At 36.4% G+C, this 19,939-nt stretch overlaps 1 pseudogene; it reads right to left on the reverse strand.

Moving 5' to 3' along the window:
• Positions 1–11,619: 11,619 nt before the first annotated feature.
• LOC102905880 (T-complex protein 1 subunit zeta pseudogene) lies at positions 11,620–19,780 on the reverse strand (annotated as a pseudogene).
• Between the last annotated feature and the right edge of the window lie 159 nt (positions 19,781–19,939).

The raw sequence follows: 19,939 nt of genomic DNA on the forward strand, positions 1-19,939 counted from the left end.
GGGAGGAGGGAGGACAGGGGAATCTGTGGTTGGTGTGTAAAATGAATAGAAAATCTCTTAATAAAAATCATATCATAAATAAATAAGTAAATGATAAAAGTTTTAAGAAATTGAAAAAAGAAAAAAATGGCATATGTTGGGTTTTTGAGATTTTAATATAATTACAGCATTTCTTCTTTCCCTACCTCTCTCAAAATCCTCCTATATGCTCTCCTTGTGCCTTTCAAATGGTACCCTTTTTTGATCTCTTTCAAATTCATGATTTACTTTTTCATCAATTGTTATTAAAGGACTTCTATTGCTGTGATGAAACACCATGACCAAAAAGCAAGTTGGGAAGATAGGAGTTTATTTGGCTTACACTTTAGCACTGCTGTTCATCACTGAAGGATGTCAGGACAAGAGATCCAACAGGGCAGGATCCTGGAGGCATGAGCTGATGCAGAGAACATGGAGGGGAGCTGCTTATTGGCTTGCTTCCTATGGCTTTCTCAGTTCAACTTCTTCTAGAACCCAGGACCAGTAGCCCAGGGATGGTACCAGCCACCATGGTCTGAGCCATCCCCCATTGAGCACTAAATGAGAAAATGCTTTAAAGCTGGATCTCAAGGAGGCATTTCCTCAGCTGAGGCTCCTTCCTCTGATGACTCTAACTTGTTTCAAGTTGACACACAAAACTGACCAGTTGTCATCTTGACACACAAACACATCACTATTAAGCCACAACCTTTCCTTTCTTATTCAACTGCAAGATCTTAAGTAACTTTAAAAGTCCTACAGTCTTTACAAATTCAAACACATTAAAATTTAGTCCCTTTAAAATAGCCAGTTACTATAAAATTCTTAAAATTCAAAGTCTCTCAACTTTGGGCTCAAGTGAAATATTTTCTTACTTTAAGAGAGAAAAATCAGGGCACAATTACTATCAAAGCAAAATAAAATTTCACCCATCTGGGATCCACTCATGATCTACTGGACTCCTCCTAAGAGCTTGGGTCATTTCTCCAGCTCTGCCCTCTGAAGTACACACAGCTTGTCTTGTAGGCAACAGCGGGCTCCGCTCCTGTGATGCTTCTATTCTGGTACTGTCCAATGATACTGGCATTTCCAAAATGCTGGGGTCCCTTGCTGCAGCTCTGGTGCACATTCCTGAATGGGCTCTCTTCACAGTGTCAAGCCTCAACTTCTTTGCATGACCCTTTCATCCCTGGGTCTTGAACTGCTGCTGAGGCTGCACCTTCACCAGTGGCCTTTCCTGGCCTCTCACAGTGCCAAGCCCCAGTTGCTCTTCATGACCCCCTCATGCCTTCAAAACCAGGACCACGTTAGTGACACTTGCACATTACCAAGTCCGGCTGCCAGCACAAGGTACAACTTCGGCCACTTCTGGAACATGGCTCTTTACTCTCAGGAACCCCTTCTGTGATTTCACCTCAGTGATGCTAGTCTCTTCTTTTTTTCTTTTCTTTTCTTTTCTTTTTAAGTCTATGATTTTTCGCTTTCTTTTTTTTTAATTAAGAAAATTTTTTGCTCATTCTACATACCAATCAAAGTTTCCCCTCTTCCCTCCTCCTGCTCCTCCAGCCTCCCCCTCCCAACCCACCCCCATTCCCTCCTACAAGAATGTAAGGCCTCCCATGGGGAGGTAGGTACATTTTAGTAGAGGCAGGTCCAAGCTCCCACCCCCACCCCCCCACCCCCCACCCCCCGCCTCAAGGCTGAGCTGAGGTGTTCCATAATAGGTAATGGGCTCCCAAAAGCCTGCAGTCTTAATCAACACTAATTTCTTAATGCCAGGCGACCAGCATAAGTAAATAAATGAAGCAAAATTTTTGCTTTAGTAGTTCAGGTATCTTGTTAATCACAGCTGATTCTTCAGTCCCAGCTAACCAGAACTGGGTATTCAAAATATTCAAATGGCCCAGATAGAGTCTTTAAACTTCCCTCTGACACTTTGCAAGCCAGGCCTCCATCCTCTGCACTTCTCTCAATATTCTTATCTTCTAAGATCTCAGAGAATATCCCACCGAGGTCTCAAGACTCAATGAGTTTTCTAGTCCAAAGTTCCAAAGTCTTTCCACAATCCTCCCAAAACAATAGATAGGTGTGTCACAGCAATACCCCACTCCTGCTACCAGTTTGTCTTAGTTGGGGTTTCTGTTGCTGCAATAAAACTCAATGACCAAAAAGCAAGTTGGGGAGGAATGGATTTATTTGGCTTACACTTCATCATTGCTGTTCATCACTGAAAGAAGTCAGGACAGGAAATCAAACACGGCAGGATTCTGGAGGCAGGAGCTGATTACATAGGACATGAAGGGGAGCTGCTTACTGGCTTGCATGCCATGGCTTGCTCAGCCTACCTTCTTATAGACCCAGCACCAGTAGCCCAGGCATAGCACCACCTACTATGGGCTGAGCCATCCCCCATTGATCATTAAGTGAGAAATGCCTTAAAGCTGGATCTCAAGGAAATATTTTCGTAGCTGAGGCTTCTTCCTCTGATGACTCTATCTTGTGTTAAGTTGACACATGAAACTACCAAGTACACACACACACACACACACACACACACACACACACACACTTGTGTGTGTGTGTTTGTGTTCCTCAATATAACCTACACTCTTCTTCAACCACAGAAACAGAATTTCCAAATTATTCTACCCATCATTGTTAGACTTTCACTGGTTCATGTATCTCATCTAAATGATCCACTAATATTGTGGAAAGGTGTGCATATTCCCTATGAGAAAGGCATACATAGACACTTGAAGTGAGAATAAAAACTAAAACAAACAAACAAACAAACAAAAATACAAAGATAATTGTCTTTGCCAAGGATAAGCACACTGTTATCCAATAGCAAATGGTCAGCTCTGCAAACATAAACATACAAGTAACATCTTACAGACTGAACAGGTTATATTAAATATTTAGGAATATATATGGATAAAAGTAGCAACAATTAATAAAAATAGTCCATGAATGTGAAAAAGTACAAATGTGAGTAAATTTAAGGGTTTGGAGAGAAAGGAAGAGGAGATGATATAATTAAAACCCCCCAAAATAAAAGAAATAATTTTAAAAAGAACAAAGATAAAGAAAGATTGTGTACATCAGAGTCATTTTTACATCTTAAAATAAGATTCCTAATGATAAAAAATGGGAAGTGAAGAATGAAACTAAAAATAGACGCTTGGAGTATAGATCAATATGTGTAATTGATTGGTTAGCTATTATTTAGTATGGATGGAAATTGAAGTTTCTCTCATGTGTGATGCCTCCTAGAAGACACCACTGAACTTGGAACTATCATATGAAGTGCATAGCTTTAAAATTAATATTGAAGTCGTGGTGATACAGCATAGTGGTAAGACATTTACTCAGAATGTGCAGGACCTGTATGTAGTTTAATTCCCAACACCACAAAGACTAACTAAATAAATTCAATGGAGTTATTCTCTATATCCATAAGTTCAAAAGAAAACCAAATCAACTTAAAAATATAATTTATTTATCCAAATCATCTGAAAACTTAAAAAATGCTGATTCTTTCAGTATTTATATGGATGCATACATTTATATAGTTTTATTTTGATGGACAATATTAATTAGCTAATTAACTATATTGAAACCTGTTTAAAATTCTGTACAACTCACAATGCAGGTGAATTGAAACTGTAGTATTACCGAAATGTTCAATTCTGTTATGCTTAAATACTCATATTCTAAATACCAATGATCTCCTTCTATAGCACATTTCCACAGAGGAAAGAGTTTTCAAATAGATATTGGTCAGTGAAAATTATTTGATAAATATTGAGGATTCTGTTATAGGAAACACAAATAAAATTATCATGACTAATATGCTTAATGGTTATCCTGCAGATATCCCATTTTAAAATTCTCCTCATGCTATTAATCATCCGAAACCTATTACTATTCCCACGGACGTGACTATCAAGTATACTAATGTTCTTAATTGTCTAATACTATTGGTCTTGGATAGCAGAGGTTGGATGTAGCTTTAGATTAAAAAAAAAAAAAAACACTCTCACAATAGCCCTGATGGAGTGTAATAAGTTGTAAAGCAACAAAACTCTGAAAACTTCACACATGGGTCTTCTGACTGTGCACACGGTGATATCAATGTTATTAGATACACCAGCAGGAAAACATTTCAGAAGAGAAACTGCTATCTAAAGCAATACAAATCAAAAATTTAATATTTTCTTTCCTGTATCACAATCAAAATAGCTCACTATATTTATATCTATTTACATAAATATATACAAAACTCATAATTTTGCCACCATTTGTGCTGAATTATGTATCTCTATAGTTGTTTGAATATCAATGTCTGTAGAAAGTTAGGTAGATAGATTTCTGCATTTCTGTAATATAGATATGGCAAAGTTCACTATGAAGATAGATGTCAGTAGATAAAACAAATCATTTGTCCTCCTGTCTTTTGTTTACAGAACAAAACAAATATTGAAAAATACTGAAACAAAACACCTTCTTTTGTTATCAGGCCCTGGTTTTTTTCTGGAAGCTTTGCTCCTCTGCTTTCATCTTTCTGACCTTGCACTTCTAAATTTGACTTTCTTATCTTTCAGAAATCAGCCTAGACCAAGACTTCTAGTGAGGCTATATTTCTACCTAGAAATGCAGATTAAGGACTGATGTGTTTTCTCACTCCAAATATGATAGACAAGGTATTTTATAAATATATTCTAAACATAATGTATTCTGTTTGAATGTTATTTGAGTAAAGGGGTATTCTCTGTTAGTCTTCTGAATATTCAATAATCTTTCTAATTTAATTTCATATAAAATTACTTCCTAGAATTTTCATAATACCTTCATCATTACTTGAATAAAAATGTACATATTTATTTTAAATTATGTGTACATGTGTGAGTATATTACACATGAGTGCTCATATACATAGAGTCCAGAAGATGGTGTCAGGTTCCCCTTTAGCTAAATTTACAGATGGTTTTGTGTCACCCAGCATATGTGCTGGTTTCATACACAGATCTGATTTCATCTGAATTCATACACAGATCATCTGTAAGAACATGTGCTCTTAACCTCTGAGCCATTTCTCCAGCCCTCAAAATATATAATTTAAGAAACATTCCATTTCTCCTTCCTTCTTCTCATTATTTCTTTTCATCTCAATTTTTTATCTATGTGCAACAACCCTTCCATGTTTGACAAACATGGAAGAAATCAATATATCCCTAAAACAAGGGCATGAAAGTCAAGAAAAACAATCAAACAGGTGAATAATGGTTCAAGACTTGAATATTAAAACTGAAGCAATAAAAAAATACAAACAAGGGAATTCTGGATATAGAAAATCTGGGCAAGTGAACAGGAACTACAGATGCAAGCATCTCCAGCAGGATACACGAGATGGAAGAGAGAATCTCAGGCATTGAAAATATGATAGAGGAAATAATTCACTGGTCAAAGAAAATGTTAAATCCAATTAATTTTTAACACAAAACATCCAGGAAATCTGGGATACCACGAAAAGACCAAACTTAAGAATAATAGTGATAGAAGAAGAAGAATCCCAGCTCAAAGTCACAAAAAACATATCCAAGAAAATCACAAAATAAAACTTTCCCAACCTAAAGAAGGATATGTTTATAAAGGTGCAAGTAGCTTTTCACACAGAACAACAAACAAGCTGGACCTAAAAAAAATTCCCCTCATCACATAAAAACCAAAACACTAAACATAGAGAATAAAGAATATTGGGAATCAACCTATCTCAAGATTCAATGATACCAATCTTAGACATATACTCAAAGATATATGCTCAATCATAACACAAGGACACTCGCTCAACTATCTTCATAGCAGCATTGTTCATAATAGCCAGATCGTGGAAACAACCTAGATCCTTCCCCCCACCCCCCCACCCCACATGCGCCTTAACAGAAGAATGGATAAAGAAAAGGTGGTACATCTATTCAATGGAAAATTACTCTGCAGCAAAGAACAATGACATCATGAAATTTGTAGGCAAATGGATGGAACTAGAAAAAATGATCCTGAGTGAAGTAATCCAGACTCAGAAAGACAAACATGTTATGTACTCACTCGTAAGTAGATATTAGCTGTAAAGTAAAGGATAGCCAGGTTTCAATCCACAGCACCAGAGAAGCTAGGTAATAAGGAAGTTCCAACGAGACACATAGGTTTTCCTGAGAAAGAGAAATAGAAGAGATCTCCTGGGTAAACTGGGGGTGGGGGAGTGGGAAGTGGAGGGTGGGAAATGGGAGGATGCAGACATGAGAGATCAGGTTGGTAGGGTACAGGGGCAGAATGGATGAGGAGAATAGTGAAAGTGATACCTTGATGGTGGAGGCTGTTTGGGATTAGAGAAAAACCTGTTTCCAGGGAAACTTCTATGGTTCCGCAAGGATGACCCCAGCTAAGACTCCTAGAAATAGTGCAGAGAGGGCTTGAAGTGGCTTCTCCTATAATCAGATTAGGGATTAGTCTAATTGTCATCAGAAAGCATTTATTCAGTAACTGGTGGAAGCAGATGCATAGATCCACAGCCAAGTACTGGGCTGAGCTCTGGGAATCCTGTTGAAGAGGGAAAGGAAGGATGGTAAGAGGCAGGAGGGTCAAAGTAATTACATAAGAACGCACAGAGACAGCTGACCTGAGCTGGTGGAAGATCATCAACTCTAGACCCACAACTAGGGAGTCTTCATGGGACTGGCCAAAATAATTTCTCCAATAGTTGTGTAGCTTTGTCTGTTTGTGGGACTCCTACCAGTGTTATCAGGACCTATCCCTGGCACATGAGCTGACTTTTGGGAACCTATTCCCCATCCTGAGTTGCCTCTCTCAACCTTGATACAGAGAGAGAAGCTTGGTCCTGTCTCAACTTGACTTTTCATGCTTTGTTGACTACTCTGGGAGGCCTACTCTTTTCTGAATGGAGATGGAGGAGGAGTTGTTGGGCGGGTGGGTAGAGCAGAGGTGGGTAGAAGGAACTGGAGGAGAGTAGGGAAGGGAAACTGTAGTCGGTATGTAAAATAAATTAAAAAAATTTAATAAAAAGATAACTGTCATTCAACTTTATATGGCTAGTATCTACGCTGAACTATAATCTTTTGACCATGGCAAACTTCAATTCATAGAAATTTGATTTGATTACATGCACTTTACAACTGAATTTTTTTTTTTTACAACAAACTTCTTTAGTGTGTATATGTGTGAAGGTGTAGGGCTGAATATGCGAAGGTTTGATTGTGGGTGTCAGAAAACTATTTATAGGAGGATGTTATCTTCTTTTACTCCATAGGTCCTAGAGATCGAACTCAGTTTTTAGGTTTGGTGGCCAGGGCCTTCAAGAGATAAGCCACCTTGTCATCCAGTTGTTCAGAATTTCTGTGTTATGCCCCACCTCCTTTAAGTTATTTGCAGTGATGCATTTTATTTAAAAAATGTATCTATCTTATTAAATAATTATCCTTTTAATTTTCTTTCAAGCATAAATGCATTATTATAAAAATTCTAAGCAGATTCTGAACACTGTTTTTAATGATTAAAACTTGATAATGGAGGCTGACAGTGTCAGAAATCATTTTTAGTACATCTCCTTTTGAAAAATGAGCATCCTAGAATGACCTTACTTTTGATACTAGAAACCTACTTCAATTTTAATATTTGAAAAGAGAGCCTTTAATATTTTGCATCAAGAAGGCAATCTCCTTCTAGAACTTGGATTTTTATCTCAGCAATATTGTTTTCATTCAAGTATCAAATATATCTTGTTTTAAAGGTAGAGCTTAATGTGTTGCCATCAAGCCCAAAAGGAAATAGAAACATTTTTGAAAAAAATTTAGAACAATTTTTTATGCCTCACTCTAAAAGTCACTTGAAAAAATCATTTTCATCACACTGAAAGGTATACACTTATAATAGGTAGCAACACATGCTAATGAAATATTAATGTGCTCAGTGGGTCCATTTTAATGGCAAGTTGGAAGCCAGACCTCTGTTCGCTAGTACTTCCTTGGAAAGCACAGGATCAAAGATCACCAAATGTACAGAATTAAAAAGATTTTTCTTACTGCCCCTCAGAGGGCAGCACTCATCTTATTTATAACCCTCCAGATCTTAAACTCTTAAACCTCTTTTATAGAGACCTCTCTAGATTGGTACTTAAGTCAATTAGATGCAAAGGGTCAAATGGTCAAAAGTCCAAGTGTAAATTTAGTTAAAAGACAGAGCACTGAGAAGTGTGTAATGGGCATTGCTTTTGGAAGCTGCACTATAACAAATTACAAATGGTGAGCATGGCAGAGAAGAGGGAACTTCTCATTCCCCAGGTATAGATTATATGTGTTTAGAAATTTGAGTAAACAGCTATAAGTTATATAAGCATATAGAAATTAATACAGTTGATTTTTCCCAACCTTGCCATTCTGTGTCTCACATTTAACTGATGTGAAAGTATTAGGTTAGAATGAGGAGGTTTGTGTTCTGATACTGAAAGCAACTGGAGTCAAGGACTTAAAAAGAAATGCTGAACATAAGGTTTAGATTTGAAATTTATTAATTATGTGCTTGCATAATGTTATTTGGCCCCCAAGTCCCATGGTACTGAAGTCCATGACACTCAGAGTCAAGTGTTAGCAAGTGTAAGTAAAGCATAAGTAAGGAAGCCATTATTCTATTAGGTAAATCACAAAATCTATTTGTAAATTTGGAAGCTAAGCTTTATTGAATTTCTTACACTTTTCTTCCTTTCTGTCACAAGCACTTTCACTAACTTCTCCTGACGTGTTTCTGGAAGCTGCATGAATTTTTACTTCCTTTGCTTTTTAAAAATCTGTTTAGATCTGGGAGTCAGTAGCATTGCAAGGACAGAGAATATGTAAAGTCAGTCCTCGGGGAAGGTAAATCTGATGGAAAGATATGGGGGTAAGAAGAATGGAGAAGGTATGCGTCACATTCTTCAACATTGTTTATTAAATTGTGTAGCTCTGGAAACAACCTTTAGAATAATATAATGATAAGCTCTTTTCATCAGTAAGAAATAATTAAGGAGCTTACTCTAGCCAATAATAATATAACAAGGCAATCAGGAACAAGAGTCCATATATCTAATATGAACAGTCCAATATACTCAATATGAATTGTTGGATATTTGTATTTTCACAAATGTATAACTCTTAATTGTATGGTATTACTCTCCTTTATTGTGATATTACAATCCTTGTACTTTAATTTCTTCTTCACCATTTTTGTGTGTCATATGTTAGGTTCAATGCTAGAAAACTACAGTGTGAATTGGGAAGGTGACAATTCAATTAGTAGTCATGTTGCAAAACATTATATAATTAGAATTATTTAACACAAACAGTACTTTTAATAGCCAAAGGATTTAACATCTAAGTTTAGAAAAGAAGCACTAATAAGTTTTGAGAGAAAATAACCATTATACAAATTGCAAATAGTTTGTAAAAGTTTAAAAATGTCCCTGATTCCAAAAATAAAAACAGAAAGCTCTTGAAGGTGTGATAATTGATGGCGTCATAGTGACAGGGGAGAACTACCTAGCTGTTCTCCGTGTGTTTAGGTCAGAATGCATAATGGAAATAGTTTGTAAACTTCAGAGCTAAACTAAGTTGTAAGAAACACAATATATCATTTAGAGATGATTGGAATCTCTTGTTTTCATGAGGTGTGTCCAAGGTAGGGTTACCATTGCTGAACCATCCTGAGGAAACCAGGAGTGGGAGGACAGGGTGTACACAGCTTATGCTTCCACAGCACTGTTCATCATCAAAGGAAATCCAGAAAGGATCTCAAGCAGGGCTGGAATCCAGAGGAAGGAGCTGATGAAAAGGACATGGAGGGATGCTGCTTGCTGGCTTTCTCTATCATTGCTTTCTCAGCCTGCTTTCTTCTAGAAACTAGGGACACTAGCCCTAGTTTCACCCACAATAGGCTTGGCCCCCCATCAATCTTAAATAAGAAAATGTCCTACCGCTGCAATGTACGGAGACATTTTCTTAATTGAGATTCACTAATCTCAGATGACTTTAGCTTGTGTCAAGTTGACATAAAACTCTACATCACAATGTGGCATCACTTTTTAAAAAAAGATATTTAGGTATTTATTACATACAATACTATATACTATTTTTGCTATTATACATCATCTATACTATAGATTTAAAATTAGCTTTATGTTTTCCATTGATTGCAGCAATTTTTAAGTAAAATTGGAACCATAAAAGCAACAGGTAGAATAAATTCCAAATGCAGGTATATTTAGAGAAAGTTTGAAGTTGTTATAGATTCTATAGACTATAAAATTTTCCATTATACTTGTATACATAGGAATCAAGCCACAATCTTTCAGAAATATACTGGTTGTATTTATGGATCTTACTTGAAATGAGAATGGGTACCAGTAACATTCTCCAAAGAGTTCAAGGACCCCTAGACATATTGAGACACTCTTTTGAATCCTTGATTTCTATCAATCATGTTTTTCTGTTTTCAATGTTTTATTTCACTCACTGTAGAATTCAGAGACATTCCCCAACACTCCACTTGTGAAGACTGCATATATTATCAAACACCTAAAAAAATGAAAATTAAGAGAGAATATTTAGATGAGAAAAAAATGACATAAGATGGCTCATGACAGGTATTATCCAATTGCATGGAGTTAGCTCAGTGGTAGAGTGCTTGCCTAGCAAGCACAAGGCCCTGGGTTTAATCCTCAGTTCTAGAAAAAAAAAGACAAAATAAAGTCTTGAAAATAGTCAAAATATCTTGTGTTTCACTTGAGTCCTTATTCTTTAGCTGTCATTCTTATGGCCATTAAACTTGTACCTATTTCTGCTGCTAGTGTTTTTAAGTTTTCTAAAGGGGTTGGGCTTCAGATTTGTGATCCTCCTGCCCCAGCCTTTAAGTGAGACTTGGTATAACTTTCCTTAGGGGAGCATTGTAGCAGTTATTTCAAAAGTGTGAAAGATGCAGTAGCTTTACTCCTATTTATTCATTAGAGTCACTATGAAAACTATACATTACCCAGTTGTATTTTACATTAGCTACAAATTTAGATGTTTAATAGAGAGTTGGCTGCCTAATTTAAAATTAATCTGTAAGAAAAATATATTTTTTAAGCCAGGGTCTCCTGTAGTCTGAGATGACTCAGAACTTCCAGATCTTCCTGACTTCATTTTTGAAGTTCAGAATTACAGCCATCTACCACAGTGTCTTATTTAGGAGAAATTATTAAAGTTTTATAATTTTTGAAGGAACATTTGATAAACAAGATAGACAACATTTTACATTTGTATGTAATATGTATCACTGCAGAGAAGCCATCCTGTTCAGTGGGTTAAAGAGGAACTGCTTTATGTGTGCACACTCAGTACAAACCAAAATTGTAAGATTTCACAGGATTATAGTTTGAATAGTTCTAAATAACTTATCCTTTTTTTTTCATACAGGGAGAGCAATTCCATTCAAAAATTACTGGGGCCTTGGACTTAAAGGAGATTTTTTTTCCTGCATCATTGTTTAGTGTTACAGATTCAGGTAAAGCAGACTTCTTCAACTTTTCAGGGAGAATATTCCAGCTCTTATGCTTTCACCAGACAGAAGAATGTTGGTGGCAATCACAGTACAGGAATGAAGCAGTGGCTTCCTTAAACAATGGTTATCCCACACCCCCATTTCTGCTGCTACCATTGGCTCACCTGTGTTCAAATCTACACCTACAAGGGGACCTGGTTCTGAATGATCAGCTTGAACTTTAGTGTTACCATAAGCTCAAAACCAAAGTTTGTGCCAGAACCTTGGGAATATTGATTCAGGCATCTGCAAAAGCCTGGACTCCAGGTGAGCCCTGCCGTTCACACTGGGCTCAATTAATCAGAGCTTCTCCCATTGCCACTTCTGCTGCACCAGAGCCTGGAACAACATAGCCTCCATCAGAAGCATTTGGCCAGCCCTCAAGACATCTATCATTGTATTCTTCATTTGAGTCAGTGTGTGTTTATTTGGTTCTTTGAGCAAAAAAGGTACAAAACGAGGGTCTTTACATTTATTAATAAGGTGAACTTTTTTTTGTCCAGCATATACTTGTAGACAAGCCCTGATTGTTTCAAATAGTTAGGATGTAGGTCATCAAAGGAGTTCAGAGCTACATCCAAGACAAGCAATAGTCAGCCTCTCCATGCTTCTTTGCTTGGTTCTATGTAGAGCTACAATACCTTCTACAAGGGCATATAAATAAAGAAGTTAATCATCTTTTGATCAATAATTACAAATCCTTTATCTGAATCACCAGAGTCTTTTTTTTAGAGTGCTACCATTTTTTAACTCTATCTTCAGTGAACTTTTTTCACCTTTTACTAGATTTCTTCTATCTTCTCCACTTTTGTTTAAAAAAAAAATCCGCCCCCCAAAAAAATAAGAATTCATTTCTGTTTTCTCATAGTCTAAGGAGTAGTTGAAGATGTAGGAATTTTCTACTCTTTTATTCATATCAGGAAACTGTGCAACAAGATCTAAAATAAAATTTTGAAGCAATTGATTATATTGTGTCTTTAGATATGAAAATATAGGGGCACAATTTTTCTTGCTTTATAGTATTTTTACACTATTAAGAAAAAGCAGCTGGGCAGTGGAGGTGCACGTCTTTAATCCCAGCACTCATGAGGCAGAGCCAGGAAGATCTCTGTGAGTTTGAGTCCAACCAACTATAGAGCAAGATCCAGGACAGGCACCAAAACTACAAGGAGAAACCCTGTCTCAAAAAATTAAAAAAGAAAAGAAAAGAAAGAAAGAAAGAAGGAAAGAAAGAAAGAAAGAAAGAAAGAAAGAAAGAAAGAAAGAAAGAAAGAAAGAAAGAAAGAAAGAAACAGAAAAAGAAAAGAAAAAGCAACGATGTTAAATCCCATTGCTGTGATAATAACTGATAACTGGTGATAATGGGAATTTTTCTGTAGAAAATCAAAATTTAGTAATAAGAGCTTTGAGAAACTGGACATGTTTCCTCTGTTGAAGTGGAGCATATACCACTCAACATTAAGCAATGGATGTCAGAAAGGCAGACAATAGCTCATGGATCTTTCTGAAAATATAACCAATGCATGGGAGCTATTGTGCTTTTAATCATGTGATAATTTAGCAAATGAACTCAAGTTCAAAGGTCAATAGTTTATATTTTAGTTAACTGATTCAAATATTGAAATGATTATGGGGCATTACTTTAGCAACCAAAGGATGAGACTCATTCCTTGTGTTGTCTTGAAAGGTTCAGAATGTATTAATGGAAAAAGACAGGAAAGAAAGACATGAGCATGGACATTGCCAAAGACAAACATATTTCAGAGTCTTTATTCTGCATATAGGACAGAAACTAACGTCAAGACCCTTCTTTTGTCTATTAAATAATCATAGTAATGGAATTTTTGCAATATCCTCATTAAGCTTGCTTATTAAATATTTAAAAGTACTATTTTATTTTAATATGCATTGTTTCAGCATTTTTATTAGAAACTAGAAATTAGATAATTTGTATTAACTGGGCTCCTCACTTATAAATTTGAATTAAAATATAAATTGGTACATACATGTATAAATGTACATATATATGAATTATTAAATGATATACATATATACATATATATCCTTTAATTATATTTATGTATATCCATATATAGGTATATTTATGTATATTTATATATACATATATGTATGTATATCCTTTAATCACTGTGTGCATCAATGAACTTTTTCAGACAAACAAAAAAGGGAAAAAAAGAATGCCTAGCAAGAAGTTCTGATTTTATCCTGTATAAGAGGGGGTGAGAGAGATAACATGCAATTCAGAGTGAGACAGTGTTTATACCCTTAGTAACTTTTATATCTCAATAACTTCAGTCCTACATTTATAAACAAAATAGATAAAACACTGCACAGAACATTTCTGATTTTTTTAAAATGTTTTTATTAGTTTTTCAGATTTTCATACAGTGCTTTTGATACTGTTTTTTATTTCATCTATTCCCAGGACCACTCCCTGCCTCATGCCTGCCAAACTTTATGTGACTAAAACCATTTCTTAATGTTTGTACTTGAAGGAAAGATCAGAACTAAGCAAAACTTTTTTTTTATTTTATTTTACAATACTATTCAGTTCTACATAACAGCCACAGATTTCCTTGTTCTCCCCCTTCCTGCCCCCCTCCCCTTCCCCCAGCCCACCCCCCTTTCCCACCACCTCCAGATCAAGGCCACCCCTGAGGACTGAGATCGACCTGATAGACTCAGTCCAGGCAGGTCCAGTCCCCTCCTCCCAGATTGAGCCAAGCGTCCCTGTATAAGTCCCAGGTTTCAAACAGCTATCTCATGCAGCCAGCCCAGGACCTGGTACCACTGCCTAGAAGCCTCCCAAACAAATCAAGCCAATCAACTGTCTCACCTATTCAGAGGGCCTGATCCAGTTGGGGGCCCCTCAGCCTTTGGTTCATAGTTCATGTGTTTCCATTCGTAGAGGAGGGTTTATATGAACGAGAATTGTTGAAAGCAAAACTTTTTTAAACATGTTCATGCCCTGGCTTGCTAGCGGGCTGTTAATATTAGTTAATCTGCTACCACCATCTGGTGGTCGATTCTGGTATGTCCCAATGAAGGGACATTAAACTAAATATATTTCAATGCACACACTCATTTTAAATAGATAATTTAAAGTGGCTATTAAAAAAGGAAAAAAAACATTTCTAGATTAAGATGATTTCTTATTTTTAAATCTATTATTTTAATTCATTGAAGTACATGTGTGAGAATATATGTATCTTTTTAAGTTTCATATTAAAGCAAATATGTGCACACTTACAAGTAAATCAATTTACTTTCCTTGGTTTTCAGTTTTTAAAAATTAATACAATTGGTTAATAATGAAATACATTATCTCGGATGAAATTTAATTTCAAGAAAACATTGAATTTAATTTTATATTAGCTTTCTGTTGTGTGTTATAAATATGACAACTAAATAATTAACATTAATTTGTAAATGTGATATTAGCATTTTATTTTCCCAGACTTTGAAATACTAAAGTAACAAATTCAAACAAGGATTATAAAATTATCAGTTGACAAACTCATGGATAATCTTACCTTTCTTAATTTTGAATGTCCTTCTGTCTTTGTTATGACTACTCAGACTCTAATGATACATATTGATTGATTCATGAAAAAAGTGATTCGTGAATTACAAGGGGAAGTTCATGGAGATGTGGATAATCGCTTTCTCTTTTGATGTGTTCTGAGTTTTTATTTACCTCTAAAAATAAATCGTTTGCCTCTGTATCAGCAAGTGTTCTGTACACATACAGAGTAATAGTACAAATAAGTCCTTCATGGAGACATTGTGATGGTCATAAATGTAGAATTTAATAATCATTGGTGGTCTCTTCAACATGAATTTTTAAAAAACACATGTTCAATACCTAAAGACCAATCTATTAACTTGAAGACCCTCCAAATTCAAAGTTCCCTCAGAAAGGATGTCAGAGTCATTCAAAAAGTTAAGTTTTAAGCTGTTGGGAATAAAGAGATACCATTCTGGACCACCTTGACTAGCACTGTCCAGGACTCAGCACTTGCTTCCTGTTATTGTTGTTCTTGTCTTTGCCTTCCTCCTCCTTCTATTCCCCTTCCTCTTCTTCCTCCAACAACCCCTTCTCCTTCATCTCATCTCCTGAAGTTGTTTTCTCTGAATTTTATTTATTCAAGAACTATATGAAAGGCTTGAATTTGATGCTGAGCCCCATGTGAAAGACTGATAGTATCTCTTCCTGCTCTCAGAACATTCTCCTGGTGACGTTGTTTCTTTAAGCATTAGATGTCAGTAAAACTGTGTGCGCTTACTCTATAACATGCAGGAACTTACTAGTGGACCTTGAAATCAGTAACATTTATCTCAGCTTCCTAAACCTTGGATGATGACCCCATGTAACTTAACGTGAGTGTGTTTGTGTGTGGGGGGGGGGGAGTGTAATATTGCATTTGATAACACATGAAGTTTCTGAATTTATGATGACTAAAGCTTAATTCAAAATTAAAATCATTTTCCTCTTGAAAAGACAATAATCAAATCCATGTAGAAAACATCCAAATGAAAACAGGACAGCTAAAATTAATCTGCATAATAAAAGACCTTCTGGAGGTATTACATTCCTGATTTCAACCCACACTACAGAGCAATAGCAATCAAACACACCTAGTATTGACATAAAAACAGACATGTTGATCAATGGAATTAAATTGAAGGCCCAGATATAAATCTGCACATCTATGAGAAACTGATATTTGATAAAGAAACCAGAAATAAACAATGGAAAAAAGAAAACACCTTTGACCACTTGTATGGTTAAAAAGAATGCTAGCATGTAGAAAAATGCAAATTATTCCATGTCTATCACACTACACAAAACTCAAGTCCAAGTGGATTAAACACCTCAACAGAACACCAGATAAACTTAACCTAATAGAAAGGAAAGTGGGGCATAGTCTTGAATGCATTAGCACAGGAGAGAATTTCCTAAACAGAACACCAAAAGCTCCAGGCTCTAAGATCAATACTTAATAAATGGGACCTCACGAAATTGAAAATTTTATGTAAGGCAAAGGACATTGTCAATAGGACAAAACAGCAACCCAAAGGATGGGAAAATATTTTCACCAACTCCAAATCTGACAAAAGGCTGATATCCAAAATATGTAAAGAACTCAAAGCCAGGCAGAGGTGGCACACACCTTTAATCTCAGCACTCAGGAGGCAGAGCCAGGCAGATCTCTGTGAGTTCAAGGCCAGTCTGGTATACAGAGTGAGATTCAAGACAGGAACCAAAATTACACAGAGAAACCCTGTCTCAAAAAAAAAAAAAAGAAAAAAAAAGAAAAAAAAAGAACTCCAGAAACTAAATATTAACAAATCAAGTAGTCCAATAAAAAATGGGGTACACATCTAAACAGAGAATTCTCTACAGAGGAATCTCAAGTGGCTAAGAAACACTTATATGTTCTACATACTTAGCCATCAGGGAAATACAAATCAAAACTACTTTGAGATTCCTTCTTACACCTGTCAGAATGGCTAAGATCAGAAACACAAATGACAGTTTATGCTTGAAAATATGTGGAGAAAGGGGAACACTCCTCCATTGCTGGTGGGAGTAAAAACTTGGAAAGCCACTGTAGAAATCTATATGGTATTTCCTCAGAAAATTGAAAATCCATGTACTTTAAGATCCAGCCATACCATTCTTAGGTATATACCAAAAGACATCCTACCACAAGGACACTTGCTCAACTCTGTGTTTAACAGCTATTTTCAGAATACTCAAATACTGGAATCAACCTAGATGCCCCTCAACCAAAGAAGGAATAAATAAAATGTGGTACAGTTACACAGTGGAGTATTGTTCAAATGTTAAAAACAATGACATCATACAATTTTCAGACAAGTAGATGAAACTAGAAAAAAAACTTACTTAATGAATCTTAGTATCTGCATTAGCAAACTCAGAAAGACAAACATGGCATGTATACACTTATAAGTAGATATTAGCTATTAAGCAAAGAAATATCATTTTACAATCCACAGACTGAGAGAGGGCAACAAGAGGAGGGGCCTCAAAATGAGATGCATGTATCTCCTGGAGAAGGGGAAATAAAATAGGTTTTGCAGGTGAATTGGGGTTGGATTATAGTGGGAACAGGGGGGATCAGGTGGGGAGACAGAGTACTGGAAGAGACGACTGATATTGGGGGGCATTTCAGGATGATGTTGAAACCTAGTGCAATGGAAATTTCCTGAAGTATACTAGTCTGAACTTAGTGGAGACTAGTAATGGTGGATATGGAGCCTGATCAGGCCACTTTCTGTAACCAGCTAAGGCTTACAGTGGTGGGATTGTAACATCAGTTCAGAAAAAAAAATTCAACCTACATTTTATCCTGCCTGCAACATGTGCTGGGGTAACGGTGGCACAGAGCTTCTGGGACTGGCCAATCAATGACGTATCCAACTTGAGGCTCAAGCCACAAGAGTGAGAGAGGAAACCCATGTCCAATATTGGTCAGGAACCAGGGGTTGGACAGTGCAGAGACAATAGAACAAAGTGTTACTGGCAAAAATAAATTAATGAAATGATTCCTTATGGGATTCTGTTATACTCATAGAGTTGTTCCCAGCTTAATTGTCATCAGAGGCATGTCATACAGCAACTGACAGAAGCAGAGACACATATCCACAGCCAAAGATTAGTTTCAGTGTGGTAAGCCCTGTAAAAAAAAAAAAAAAAAAAAAAAAAAAAAGAAGGTGGAAGGATTGTAGGGGTGTTTGAGGAGACCAGGACAACATGGCCCACAGAATCAACTAAGCATGGCTCATAGGGGTGTTGTAAGATATTTCTTTACATGGTGGGAAGATGTAGCATTGTGGTTGGTTTAATGAAAGGCTAAATGCTCAATAGTTAGGCAAAAGATATATGAGTGACTTCTGGACAAAGTTCTGGAAAGAAGTAATGAGGAGTTGCCAGCAGACACAGAATAACAGACATGTAGGAGGAGAGGTAAAAGCCACGAGTCATTTGGCAACATGTTGATGAATAGAAATGGGTTAATTTAAGTTATAAGGACTAGTGGGACAAGCCTAATCTGTAGGCTGAACTTTCAAAATTAATAATAAGTTTCTATGTCATATTTTGTGAGTTAGTAGCTGTAGATGAATTTCTAAATGGTCTTATTAAATAAAAAACATGGAGTCAGAGATAGGGTTGAAAGTTTGAGAGAGATCAAGGTATTAGGGAAAACCACAGCTAACCTTACCTTACCAACTCAGCAGCTTCCAAATGCGAGGACTTACTTCCTGTCTAACCACGCCTATATGCCCTGCTGTTCTGCATCTGATTTGTTCTCTCTGTCCAGCTACATCACTTCCTCTTCCTGCCCAGCTCTGCCACTTCTGTCTGTACAGACCTCCGGACCTCCATGGCTAGCTAGTGTTGGAATTTAAGGTGTGTGCCACCACACCTGGCTGTTTCCAGTCTGGCCTTGAACTCACAGAGATCCAGATAGATTTCTGCCTGCCCTAGTGATAGGATTAAAGTCATGTACTACCATTGTTTGACTTCTTTGTTTACTTATAATGACTGTTCCTATTCCTCTGATCTCCAGGCAAGCTTCATTTATTAACGCCACCATCGCCGGGTGATGGTGGCGCACGCCTTTAATCCCAGCACTCAGGAGGCAGAGCCAGGTGGATTTCTGTGAGTTCCAGGCCAGCCTGGTCTACAAAGTGAGTTCCAGGAAAGGTGCAAAGCTACACAGAGAAACCCTGTCTCAAAAAAAAAAAAAAAAAAAAAAAAAAAAAAAAAAAAAAACAAAAAAAAACAAAAAACAAAAAAAAAAAACACAAATAAAATATCATCACAGGTTGCCCAAAACAAAGATCCACTACCCATGGAGTACAATGCTCCAACATTACAGAGGAACCTGGGTGACTGTCCAGGAAGGCAAATGTTTCTGTCATTTCTATAGTTTTAGAAGTTGTTTGCTCTGTACTTCTTGATTATTTGGGTAATATTATATCCTTCTCGGGTCTCTGATGGAGTTGAAGATTAGATAGTTATAGTTGCAGTTTTCCTTGTTACCATGGTGATGGTGAGAATATTGTAGCGTGACTGACCAGCAGCCATAGTGCTTCTTTTCTTATACAGAATTTAGTAAGCATAGATAGATTCATGTTATTCCAAAGCATAGATCACATCATTTTTGGTTTTGGACATGTTTCATTTCCTTCTGCTCATCTTTTAATCATTATTGGTAAACTATAACAGAACAGATTTATTACTTCC

This window comes from Peromyscus maniculatus, chromosome 9 (genome assembly GCF_049852395.1).
Source record: "Peromyscus maniculatus bairdii isolate BWxNUB_F1_BW_parent chromosome 9, HU_Pman_BW_mat_3.1, whole genome shotgun sequence".
NCBI lineage: Eukaryota > Metazoa > Chordata > Mammalia > Rodentia > Cricetidae > Peromyscus > Peromyscus maniculatus.